Genomic DNA, 13,681 nt, shown 5'->3' on the forward strand with positions numbered 1-13,681 from the left:
GAAGTTTGTTTAGTCCTTTCCAGCAAGAGATGGTAGAAGAGAACTTGCGAGTGGCAAGAGAAGTCTCTGCTGCCTCCTCCTCCTGCATCCCCAGAGCTCTCATCGGATCCATGCTGGACATCATGTCCTTGCATCGTCCAATGAGGCAGATTTGGGGTCGCTGTGTTGGGTCTTGTTGTGTCACATCCTTGGGGTTGCCTGTTTATGGGTGCCCAAGAACTGACATCTCTGGCGGGGAAACTTGATCTTGCCACAAAGTGTTTAGGGAGAAAGAGAAATTTCTCTGCAAGATGCTACAAGAGGACTTGCGAGGTGATTACTGTAATTTACCTCCATACTCTTGTAGCTTATCTCTGTGAATACAAATATCTTTATTCCCGAAATGGGAATAACAAGTTTGTATTTTGTCACGGCCTCGGGCCGATCTAGTTGCAGCATGCTTCTCAAGAAGCTAAGAAGTGTGCGCGCAGACCCGAGTCGTTTGTAAAGTTATGTGAAAAGTACTTGAGTTGTAATGTCGAGTAGTTGTACTATGTCGAGTACTTATCCTTGTTTTGGAATGTAATCCTAGTTAAGGAAAAGGGTGTCGAGTAATCGACTAGAGATGTGAGTGTTTTCTTTTCCATAATGTAATCTAAAAAAAATGTCTCTTGAAAATCCCGTTTTTTCTGCGATTTGCAACGGACTTTTGGCCTGTTGGCTGTTTTTACCATGTTGCCATCGTCATTATAAAATGAAGCGGTAACTTAGATTTTACCCCACTGGCCGCCACTTGTTTTTACTGCTTCAGATCTATCTTTTCGCTCTCGAGCTCCTAGATCCAAAGTTCTTGTTTCCTTTTGCTCTCCACTATCGCCCTAGGGTTTCCTCCAGTGTATGCGCGTGAAGCGATCCGTAGACTTCCGGATGGCCTCCAAGAAAACGACCAAGGGAAAGGGTGTGGCTGCAGAGCCAACTCGCGATGAGGGTTGGAACACAAGTAAGTGTTCTCAATCTAACTTAGATTCTCTGGTGTCGTAGGGTTTTTTAGTTCCCTGATCTGTTATCCAATGGCATCCTGCCTTGGGGAAAAATCATCCGTATGAAAATACGGGGGAAAATCATTGCTTTCACCTCATACTTGGAACGAGGATTCGGGTTTCCTTGCTCTTTTTTCTTTTCTGGACTCCTGCGCTACTACAGGATCCAATTGCATCATCTGACTCCAAATTCCTTTGTTCATATTTTCATCTTCGTGCATTTATGCGAAGCTTTTCTGGGCATCGAGGCCCATTTCGAACTCTTTCGCTTTCTTTTTCATTTGAAACCGCAGCCCAACAGATTCGTCTTAGATGTAGTAGGGGGCGCAGGTCTCCAACTTAGGCAAAGAAAGGATAGAGTGTATATCCCTTATGACATTAGTAATAAAGTAATCGAATGGAAACCCAAGTGGTTCTATATCGAGAACCAGTCGAGAAGTTTTCCATCCATTACTCTCGGCCCTCCAATCCAATGGCTCGAGTGGAATAAAAAAACCAGTCGATGAGAGTCAGATCTCTAAACTACTCGATCGGATTGACATCTTGAGACAAAACTTGTTAACTAGAGAGGCGGTCGTATTTGACTGGATGAAAAGAAGGACCCAGCCATTGCAGGCTCGGGAATCGCTTGGGTTCTAGTATCAGGGAACAACTGACCCGTCAAGATACTCGCAGGAAGAGATCTCGAATGATGTAGTTTTTAATCGAGTACAACGACTTCTGAAGAATGTAAATAGAATCCCTGTTGGTCCTGATATTTTTTCTGCTGCGAATCCGTCGAAGCAGGTACTTGATAAAAGTAGTCGATTCGTAGAAATCGAGTACTTTACCATAGTGTAAATCTGATAGGATTTGCTTTCTGTAGAAGGACGTGGATCGCTTTAAGAGTAGTCCTTCGCTACCAGGCATTTATTCGCCCTTTTGTTATTCTAATTTCCTCGATCTGTTAATCAAATGTTAGTATGCTCATATGAGATTTCATATAAATAGTACTAATATCCAGACTTGGTTGTGCAGATGAGGCAGCTTCTGGGGAAAGGAGTGATGGGGAGCACAGCCCCACTCCAAGTGCTGATGCCCAGACCGAGCGCCCAAGGAGTACTCGGTCAGCGGAGAGGAAGCGTAGCAGCTCCTCCCATACTACTAGCAACAGGTAAGTAGCTAGTTATTTTGCAATCGAGTACTTTCTAGTTGTCGATTTGCAAGTTTTGATTTGTGTTTTTGCTTTTCTCAGTCCGGCGGCTAAGGTGCCACAGACCTCAGCATCTGGGGATGGTGCTGCGGTGGAACAGACAGTCCCCTCCACCACGGTGGATCCGTCGAGTGGGATCGAGGCTACTCATTCAACGAGTAGTTCCAATGTAAATAATACCGTCGATGTGGGTAAGCTGGCCGTGATCGCAAAGCCTACCCGCAAATTTGGCATCAAGGGGTTTGACCTAATAAGAGCTCCTGCATAAGTTCTCTAGAACTTGTATGTGTAGGATCTGTTGTGAATCTAGTAATTTGTAACTATTTTTTCTTTGCAGGGATGCGGTCCTGGGTGAGGACGTGGGAGCTGAGATCCACTCTTCTTCTCAGCCTTGGCTGGAGAAACCCCCGAGTACTCCTGAGATGAGTACTCATGATGCAGAGGTGATGGCCAATAGTATGCTTCTAGATTCTCCATTGCTCGATCCTGAGAGGGCCAATGAGGAGATCCCGGAGGGTGGTGGAAGCATCAAGCTTCCAGGAGAAGGAGAGGGCAAGAAGCTTCCTGAGGGAGGCGATGATAAACAGCCTGCGGAGACCCCTGCATGTAAGCTTGTAGTGTCTTGTAGAAATGTATACTTTTGTTTGCTCTTAATGTAATTAAGTAGCATGTTCTTCCTTTAGATTCCCAAAACACGGGGAATACTGTAGGAAGGATTGAAGAAGTGCCCAAGAAGGCTGTTATTGTGGCGAGTACTTCCCAAGTTACGTCGGGAAGTGACTTGTCGCGAGAGAAGGTGAAGCATGCTTTTAAGCTGCTGGAGGTAAGTAGTCGAATGCTTCGAGTACTTTTATAGTAGATCGAGTAGTATACTGATCTTTTTGTTTTGCAGGAGGCACTGGGACGAAAGGGTGTCCAGACGCCAGATGAGATAGAGCTAAATGTTCTCAAGGAGAGGGTTAATACGCTCTCATCTGAGAAGACTGTTTTTGAAGGGAAGCTGAAAAAACTTTCCCAATCTAAGAAAGGTTAGTCTTTAGTATTTGATATGCACTCGACTAGTAGATCTGCTTAGTGTTTATAAAATTTTCTTTCTATCGAGTACACAGCTTGTGCCAAATCTTTAGAGATTCAGGAAAGCTTGGTACTGGATTTAAAGATTTTTATGTACCGAAATGCAGATGAAATAGAGAAGCTCAAGAAGATCAAGGAGGACTCTGATCGTGAGGTAGCATCGATGCTGCAACAACTCAAGACTTTGTCAGAGTCTCAAGACTCGATGCAGCGATAACTTGTGGAGCTGAGAGATGTCAGAGATGCCGCCCTGGAGGTAGCCGAGGCCATGGATATCCCAGTTAGGGATGGAAATGAACCGCTCACACTGGCAGGGAGGCTTCACAAAGTTCCCGGAGCTTTTGAGAGATTTGTTTCGACCATCACTCGCCAGTACGTGAGTCACGTACTTAGGTTGATGAAATTTTATTGGCCAAGTACTCGTCTGGATGCTCTTGGATGAGGAGCCAAGGCTGATTGTACTGAGGATCAGTTTCGTCAGTATTTGGAGGAAACTTTCGGGGTGGCTAATCAGATTGTAGAAACCTTGAGCAAGGCAGAGTCTCCTTAAGCTTTTCTTATAATTGAGTTGGCGTGTGAGCCGGAAGTACTTTGAACAAATGTTGGATATTTGTGTAATGTTGAGTACTTGATGATAGGATTGTGGAATCCCTTGTTGTGTCGAGTAAATGTACTCGTGGGTCCTGAGTGTAGGCAGCATCGGGCCCACTCAGTCATAATAGTAGATACGATGCATTGTATCCGTGGGTGTCTTAGGAGGCAACATATTCTCGAATCAAATCGAGTTTGTATGGTTCTGAATCATAACCATAGTGCTGACCGGTTAGGATTGAATCCCGCGGGATTAACTAAGTGTGAATAGCACTAGAAGGTATAAGAAGCCTTAGTTAGAATAGATTTCCTTTTTTGGAGGAATTTTTTTTTCACTAGCGCGTGGCTAATATGGACTTTGTTGTCCAATCGGGGGGAGAACTCTTATTGAGTATTTTAGGAGGTATGACAAGTTTCTTGATAGATAAGAAGACAGGCAGCTCTCGACAACTACTCAGGGTACTAAGAAAAAATAGGAGTTCTTTTTGTATCTCAAGCAAGCGAGTAGTACCCGTCAAGTACTCGAGGCAAAAAGATTCTGTAACGGAGATTTCCATAGTAAACCAAGCAAGCGGGAAACTTGTGTCAACTTATTTTAGAGTATCAAGGGCTTATCTGTACTCCTTGAGGGGTTTTCGTAGTTGACCATTTAGGATAGACCTTGTTCGGTTACTCAGATAGTATGCAGCTGTTTACGAAAATAGCCCGAACTACTCAATCGTATCGAGTAGAATGTCCTATTAATGGACTGGATTGATTTCTAGAATAGGACTGTTAGGATTGAACTCTGTCGAGTTAACCAAGATGTGAATATTCTAGAAACATCCCAAACTTACTCGAGCAGAGCGAGTAAGGTGTCCTACTTGAGGACTGGAGTAACTCTAAGGCAAGTCTGTTAGGTACTAACCCTGTCGGGTTGTCCAAGATGAAGGTGCCGAAAGAGTATCCAAGACCTACTCGAGCCAGCGAGTAGGGTGTCTTTTAACCAAGGACTGGAGTAATCCGTAAGACAAAACTATTAGGTACGAACCCCGTCGGGTTGCCCAAGATGTAAATGTCGAAGGGATATCCAAAACTTACTCGAGCAAGGCGAATAAGGTGTCCTTTAACCAAGGACTGGAGTAATCCTTAAGACAGAACTATTAGGTACGAACCCCGTCGGGTTGCCCAAGAAGTAAATGTCAGAAAGATATCCAAAACTTACTCGAGCAAAGCGAGTAAGGTGTCCTTTAACCAAGGACTGGAGTAATCCTTAAGACAGAACTGTTAGGTACGAACCCCGTCGGGTTGCCCAAGACGTAAATGTCAGAAAGATATCCAAAACTTACTCGAGCAGGGCGAGTAAGGTGTCCTTTTAACCAATGACTGGAGTAACTCTTAGGGCAAGTCTGTTAGGTACTAACCCCGTTGGGTTGTCCAAGATGAAGGTGCCGAAAGAGTATCCAAGACCTACTCGAGCAGGGCAAGTAGGGTGTCCTACTGGAGGACTAGAGTGTCTTTTAGGATAGAACTGTTAGGTACGAACCCCGTCGGGTTGCCCAAGACGTAAATGTCAAAAAAGCACTTGAGTGAGAACCATAAAAACTACTCGATAGCTGCTCTAATGCTGAGCAAGACTTTCGAGGTGGGGTATTGGTCATGTGAGCGAGAGCCAAGTAGTCGATATATGAGAAATCAATTTTATTTGGATTTGTCGAAATTACAATAACTGTAAAGTGACAGACTCTGACTCTTAAGACCTACCCCTTGCTCGTTGGACGTGAGCAATGGTTTACATAACTGAATAAAACTTATTCGAAGATAGTACTAGTCGATATGGGGGTCGACTAGATTTGGGGTAGAGCTACTCGATGCAGAGGTCGACTAGATTTATTGGTGGGGTCTCCTTCAAGAGAGGTGCCCCAAGGGCCTTGCGGAGTGAGTCACACTGGAAGATCATGTGAGAACTCTTTGGGTGGATAAAGCACTTGCGTAGCAGTACTTTGTTGATCCTATTTCCATTTTGAGATGATTCAACTTGATGCTGGGTGCGTGATTTACTCTGAGGACGGGTACTGAAGGTTGCCGACTTGTGCTTCTTGAAGGATGGGGAAGCCGTTGGGGGGATGCGGTAGTTGGAAGAAGGGCTATATTCCTCGACTTCCTCCCATTCCTTTCTCCTTGAGATGATGATGGTGCGCGCATCGCGCCCAATGTTGATCACACTATGGAGGTCGCAGTTGGAGTAGTCATAGTTGTCGCCTTGCTGTTCCCGTAGGCTGTTAGCAAGGCGCTGACGCCTGAACGCCCTCTTCCGGTTGAGCTGGCGACGACATTCGTAGAGACCTTCAGCTGGATGCTGCTTATCTAATTGGATGGTGACGGTCACTGCTGGGGGAGGGGGAGGAGCGGGTAGATCCTCCTTGGTAGTGACTTGGGCTTCTGTGATTGTAGAAGGAGTAGTTTCCATGTTGTCGGAAAGGTACTCGTTGAAATCATCAGAATTGTAGTCGTCGAGGCTGAGACGCTCCATGGGATCACCCTCAGGTTCTTCGGCGATACGAACCATGAGGATTTCACGGCAGAGGTTTTGAATTTTTTGGTCTTGTTTGCTTGAGGACGAGTCTAAAGGAGTGCTCTGTTGGTAAGGCAGATCTGCTAGCTGTGAGGCAGAAGTGTTGGGATCTTGTGCCTTCTTGAGGTGCACCGTCCGTCCTTGCGGCGTTGCATATATAATCAGGTTAGGGAGGGAGTCCTGATCGGACTTGAGGTTCTTAGCCGAGTTGGACTCGACTTGTTTACTATACTGGATTAGGTCGTCCAGTTGTTCCTCCGGATCGGAGGAGTACTCGGATTCGGAGTCGGTTAGCCCACCGATGTTTGAGTATGTATGTTTTGGGTAAGCGAGAAGCGGTATGTCCATCTCTACACGGAGGGCGTTCTCGTTCATCCAGTGTAGCCATGATTGAGTAGGAGTTAGCCCCTCAGGCTCCTTAATCTAGGGTTTGTCATAGATTGAGTTGCTAGATTATTCTAGAGCCTTGGCTTTTCCTTTTTTAAGCTTGGCCAGTTCCTAAAGAGCGTCAGCATGCTCGGTTGGTTTGGCCATAGCGTCCATGAATAGCTCGACATTGTCTGACCACTCTTCAAGATCGTCAAACGGTTCAAAGTTCTCGAGACCATTCATGAAGCAATCAAAGTCCTGATCGAACTTGGACTCGACTAGTTTTGGAGTCCGAGTGTGAGCAGGTTTCGGTGAAGGGCTCTGAGGTATCCTGGAGATAGACAGTCCCATCCGAACAAGCCGGGGGTTTGTCTCACCAGCTCCCTTGCAGATTCCTCCTCCCGATTTCTGCTCTTTGTTTTGCAGAGTGCTTTCAGCCACCTTAATGCAGTTGGCAAGCTTCGGATTTACCCGATCGACCCCTGAGAGCATATCGCCCGACCTCTTCTGCGGTGGGTTTAGTGCTTTAGGGTTTTGCTGTGACGCAGGTGAGCTAAGAGGGGCTTCTGCAAGTTTGATGCAGTCCTCAATTGATCGTGAAACTTGATCTACTCCGGCGAGTAGTTCTGAGTTTTTGATTTTAGGGCGTTTGATTGTCTTGAGATGAGCCAGATATTTTCCAAGAGTTTTGGAAAAGTGAGGCTTTTCGGAATCAAAATTTATGTCGAACTCGACCAAACCAGGAGTTCGGTTTTGAGTTGACATGTTTTCCGGGTTGTTCGAGTCGAGTTCGGGTGGAACTCTTTCCTCGTTGTGATCCGCGGACTCGCGGATGTCGGCGAGTTGGGAGCGGGTTTTCGATTTAGGTGAGATAGGCGTGACAAGGTGGCTGAAAAAGCCTCCCGTTCCGTCAGCCGTGCAAGCCCAGGAATCGAAAACGAAGGTCGTGCCTTCTGGCACGCCGTTGACGTTGCTTGGTCCGGCCATCGAATTTATTGGTGAACTTGCCGAATCCCCTACCTGGCGCGCCAGCTGTCGGTGTTTACCGCCAAGCCTGCTCAGGGATACCCTTAGCAGTAGGGTTTGTAGGTAGGGATCGACTGCTCTAGAACTCGATGGTACAAGGAACACAAAGATTTAGACAGGTTCGGGTCGCGAGTTTGTGTCATACCCTACGTCCTGTGTGGTTTGTATTGCCTTAGGTGTTGATGATTGTTTGGAGGGGGTCGTTGGCCGCCCTTATATATCCGGGGGGACAAGGTTACATGGAAAGTCCTAGCCGAGTACAGTTGGAGTCCTACTACAATATAATCCGGTAGTTTCCTTTGTACTGCAGCTAGTTCTATGATTATCCGGGTAGTTACAAAAGAGGTAAGGTACATCCATGAGCTATCCCTTATTCTATAATATTCTATGTCTATAAGCAGTCCCGCTGTCTCGGGTCTGACAGACCCTGTTCTTTCCAGCCTCCTCTGCATGAACCGTATCCTTCGCTGCCGCTACCGTGAGCTGCTCCTCCCGCCGCTCCCGGGTGCCCGCGCCGACGGCAGGCCAGTCCTCCATCTTCGGCGGCGCCTCGGCAGGGGGCCTAGAGCTCCGCCCGCCACTCTGCTCGCCACTCATCCCGCCGCTCTGCTCGCCGCAACCGCCCCAAAGCTCCTCCCGTCAGTCTCCTCGTCAACGGCCAACCGGAGCTCCTCCGCCTCTCCTTTTCCCGTCGGGGTGCCTAAAATCCCATGCATGGTAGTGCTGATGGCGCGTGGCAGCAGGCATAGGATGGGGAGAGAGGGAAGATCAAGCAACGATGGGGAATCAGATCCCAGGCGTGGAGAGATGGAGGTGAGGCATCTATGCCACTTTTGTGGTTCAAATCGATTCTTTTTTCCTGCTTTGATCTAATGATGAATTCTTTTGTTTTTGGCAGCTCGAATGCTTGCTCGAAGAACATAGGGAAGGAATGGTAACATTGGACACTACATCTACGAATCAAAATGCATTGCAATCTGCTTACCTCCTTCAGACTGACGGAAAAGGGAGGCAGAGGTCGGGCGGAGGCGGACGGGAACAGGGACAGGCGGAGCAGCTCCGGGGCGGTTGCCCCGTCGACCAGGACAACAGCAGGCGGGCAGGCGGATCTTGACGATGGCCCCCTCCTGGGCGACGCGGAGGCTAGAGGGGAGGCGTGGGTTCCGACCAGCTTCAGGCTCCGCCGAGGATGGGAGGGGACGGCACGGGCTCGCCCCCCAGCGCATAGCAACAGCAAGCAACGCGGGCCAGCGCCCAGGCGAAAGGGGCGGGAGGTTGGAAAAAAACAGGGGCAATTTGGTCTTTTCATGTAGCTCGTTGCCCCTTAACCGACGGCGTGGACGGGAAAACGGGGTGGAGGATGTAACTGAATCGAAAAACATGAGTTCAAGGACTAATTTGGCCTGCGGGAAAGTATGAGGACCAGGGTTTTGAATTTCGTTTGTCAAAAAATTTCGGACATGGCCGAAATCACCGAATTTCGCGAAATTTTGGCCGAAATTCATTTTTAGACTATTTTTAAAAATACTTTTAAATATATTTAAATTATTATTTCCGAAATTTTCAAATTTTGGAGGGGGGCGAAATCACCGAATTTCGCGAAACTTCGCCGAAATTTTGAACGCTGATGAGGACGAAGTTGACCCTTTGCTAAGAGTTCATGGACATCTTTGCTTATTTTGCCCTTTAAAAACATTTGGGCTGTATTGGACTCGTTTGCAGCCCAGGTACCGTATTGGACTACAGCCCAACTATCATTGATCTGTTTAATGGTTGGTCTAAACTCGAAAACCATAATCACAATTTAATCTTTGTATTGGGCAATACGGTTTATAAAGAATGAAACTGTATTTAACAAATGCAAATAAAAAAAGTTTGCAGGTTCTTTTCATAGTCTATATTGAAATTGTTTACAATTCCCAAACAGAAAAAAAATATTTGGGTCTAGATAGACAACACCATGCAAGGTGAAACTATGCACCCAATAAATAAACGAGAACTTGTATTCTTGGTAAAAGCCTATCTATTCTCGGTGGCGCCACCGGAGCAAGGTGCCGACGAGCTCGTCAACGTAGCGCTCCTGCTTCTCCCTGTCCCAGACAAGCCGCTGGAGCTCCTTGGCGACGCGCGCGATAGGACTGGGCATTCGGTTTTTCGGTTTAGTTCGGGTCGGTTTTTTCGGTTTGAGAAAAATTCGGTTGTCTAAAACCATAAACCGATCGGTCCTCAAGGAAACAAAAAACCGACACCGAAAATGTCAATTTTTCGGTTCGGTTTTTCGGTGCAACCGAACAGAACCGAATCTCATTTTGACAGAAAGATATCAAGCAACAGTTCAGACATTTCAGGCAGACAACAACCAAATTATTAGTTCTAACGTTAAAATTTAAAGGCTAATAACATAGCAGTTTAAAAATACAATACAACAGCCACACAGAAATCCAAATTGACAAGTTTCACATCACACAATTTAACAATGAAGTCTTCAAACAAGCAAATGCGTTAACTTAAACAACATTGCATTTCTGCAGCAGCATTATTGTTCTTGCTCAGACCAACCATCGTCATGAGTAGGCCTGGGCATTTTTTCACCGAAAAAACCGAACCGACCCGAACCGACCCGAACCGAACCGAATTGTCGGTTTTTCGGTTTTTTCGGGTCGGTTTCGGTTTGGATTTTTAGGAAGTTCGGTCATCGGGTTCGGGTTCGGTTTTTATCTTGAACCGAACCGAACAGCCGAAACAACCGAATTAAACCTGTGTAGCCGTCCCAAAGGGCAAAGGCCAAGAAAGCCAGTGTAGCCCACGGCCCATTAAACCTGTCCAATATATACCAGCCTCCAAACCTAAACCCTAACCTTATCCTTTCATTCCTCCTCCTCCCCACCCCACGCACACCAGGCGGCGGCGGGCGGCCTCAGCGGCGCAAGGCAGGCAGGGCGGGTGCGCGCTCCTTTCATTCCTCCTCCTCCCCACCCCACGGCCCACGCACACCAGGCGGCGGCGGGCGGCCTCAGCGGCGCAAGGCCAGGCAGGGCGGGTGCGCGCGCAGCCGCGCAGGGCCGGGCGGTGCGAGGCAGTGCGGCCCCCCTCCCCCCCCCCCCGGCGCAGCCTCGCAGGTGCGGGGAGCCATCGCCGAGCAGCGCAGCGCAGGCAGCAGGAGCGGGCGGCAGGTGTTGGCTCGCGGGAGCAAGCAGTGGTGCTTCGACAACAACGGCCGCAATAACTGAGGAGTCCTCCAATGTATGTCATCTTCTACTTCTTTGATCCGGATGCTTGCTATTCCTTGACTTCCATCTCACGAGTATTGTCATGCCCCTCTTTCATTTGTAGATGGGGGACACTGAAGAAACCGTGGCAAATCAAGCAACTGAAGTGATAGAGGTAGACAAGGTAGATGAGCAGCAGGCCGTGGCCGTGGACGCAGAGAAAGAAGTCAAGAAAAGAAAAGCCATGACTCCAAGATCTGATGTGTGGAACCACTTCACCAAGGTCAAGCTTGAGAGTGGAGAGGAGAAAGCCAAGTGCAAATACTGTGGAGGCTTATACATGTGCGACACGAAAACAAATGGTACGTCATCTTTGAATGGCCACTTGAAAATCTGCAGGAAGAATCCTAACAAGAAAGTAGTTGATAAACAAGGCACTTTGCAACTACAACCTAGTCAAGGCAATAGTAGTGTTGGTACTGTGTCCACATGGAAATTTGATCTTGATGAACTTAAACTTAGTTTTGCGGAGATGTTAATTGAAGATGAGCAGCCTTTTGTTGCATCTGAACGCCCTGGTCTTAGAAAATTTTTAGCCAAAGCATGCCCAAGGTTTGTTATGCCTTCTAGAAGAACAGCCACTAGAAAATGTGTGGCAGTGTATGATGTCCACAAAGAAAAACTCCAGAAATTTTTAAAGGAGCATTGTGAAAGAGTTAGCATCACAACTGATACATGGACAGCTAACACCAAGCAGAACTACATGTGTGTGACAGCACATTTTATTGATAAAAATTGGAACCTGCACAAGAAAATAATTGGTTTTTTCCCCTCAAAGGGTCATGGAGGGGATGACATTGGAAAGTCCTTGGAGAATTGTTTGGCAGCCTGGGGAATTGATAAAGTCTTTACTATAACAGTAGATAATGCTAGTGCAAATAACAATGCAATAAATTATATGAGGAGGGTCTTGAATGAATCGAAGGGTAGCATTGCTGAAGGAGAATATCTACATATGAGATGTGTTGCACATATTATCAACTTGATTGTGACTGAAGGCCTAAAGGAAATTGATGTTTCAGTTAGTCGTGTTCGTGCTGCTGTTAAGTTTATCAAGACTGGAACATCTAGGTTGGTAAACTTTAAGAAATGTGCTGAATTAGCAAAGGTTCAGACCAAAGCCTTTCTAAATCTAGATGTTTGCACTAGATGGAACTCAACTTACCTTATGTTAAATGCTGCACAAAAGTATGAAAAGGCATTTCAGAGGTACAACGATGAGGACCCATACTATGTGCTAGAATTAGAAGGTGAAGGTGGTCCTGGAGTTCCTGTAAAATCAGATTGGGATAAAGTTAGGAAGATGTCTGATTTTCTTGAGCACTTCTATGAACTTACTCTTCGTGTTTCAGTAACAAAGCGTCCGATTTCTCACACATTCTTCCATGAAATTGCTGATGTTTTGGTTTTGCTACGAAACTGGTGTCATAGTGAGGATAGATTGTGTCAGGAAATGGGTAAGAGAATGCTGGTGAAGTATTATAAGTATTTTGGAGAGAAATATGGAGAGAAACGGTCAGATAGAGAGAAGCGAGGTGAGAAAGATAAGGGGGATCAGTTGCTTAACTTGGTTATTTTTTTCTGTGTGGCTGTTGATCCAAGGTATAAACTTTCTAATTATATAAAGATGGCTACGATGGTGATGTTTGGTGATGAAATAGGAGATAAGTTGTGGGAAACAGTGAACTCTTCTTTCCGTTCTTTGTTTGAAGAGTACAGAAATATGTATGCTCCAAGTGAAAAGGTGCAGCCACCTACTGATTCTCAAGAACCAGCGTCAAAGAGCAAGAGCTTGATGAGGTCTATCATTGATCGACAAATGAGCAACAATGGTGGTGGAAATGTCACAGTAAAGTCTGAACTTGAAAAGTTTTTCTCGGAAGATAATGAGGAGGATAAGAAAGGATTTGATATTCTTAAGTGGTGGAAGGACAATGAAAATAGATTTCCAGTTTTGTCTCGCATGGCCCGTGATCTGCTAGCTGTACCTATATCCACAGTAGCATCCGAGTCAGCATTTAGTTCCGGTGGACGGATTCTTGATGACTTTAGAAGCTCGCTTACACCTACAATGGTTGAGCGCCTCATTTGTGCAAATGATTGGATTCGTGGACCTGAATATATTAGTGTTGAAGAGAACACTGAAGAGTTGGCCAAACTTGAAGAAGGTAAATCAGTTTTGTAATATCATGATTTGATGTCAATGTATTTTTTTTTAAATCTAACTGACTCACAACACTTACATGATTTGCTGTTTTTTCAGAACTTTGTGCTCTGGCCATTTCTTCCAAGGAGAAGGAGAGCACACCTGAGTCTTGATACCCAATGCTAGCTGCTGGAGCCAGGAGGATGCTCATGACGATGGTTGGTCTGAGCAAGAACAATAATGCTGCTGCAGAAATGCAATGTTGTTTAAGTTAACGCATTTGCTTGTTTGAAGACTTCATTGTTAAATTGTGTGATGTGAAACTTGTCAATTTGGATTTCTGTGTGGCTGTTGTATTGTATTTTTAAACTGCTATGTTATTAGCCTTTAAATTTTAACGTTAGAACTAATAATTTGGTTGTTGTCTGCCTGAAATGTCTG

The sequence above is a fragment of the Panicum virgatum genome, chromosome 2K (assembly GCF_016808335.1).
Source record: "Panicum virgatum strain AP13 chromosome 2K, P.virgatum_v5, whole genome shotgun sequence".
NCBI classification, from domain to species: domain Eukaryota; kingdom Viridiplantae; phylum Streptophyta; class Magnoliopsida; order Poales; family Poaceae; genus Panicum; species Panicum virgatum.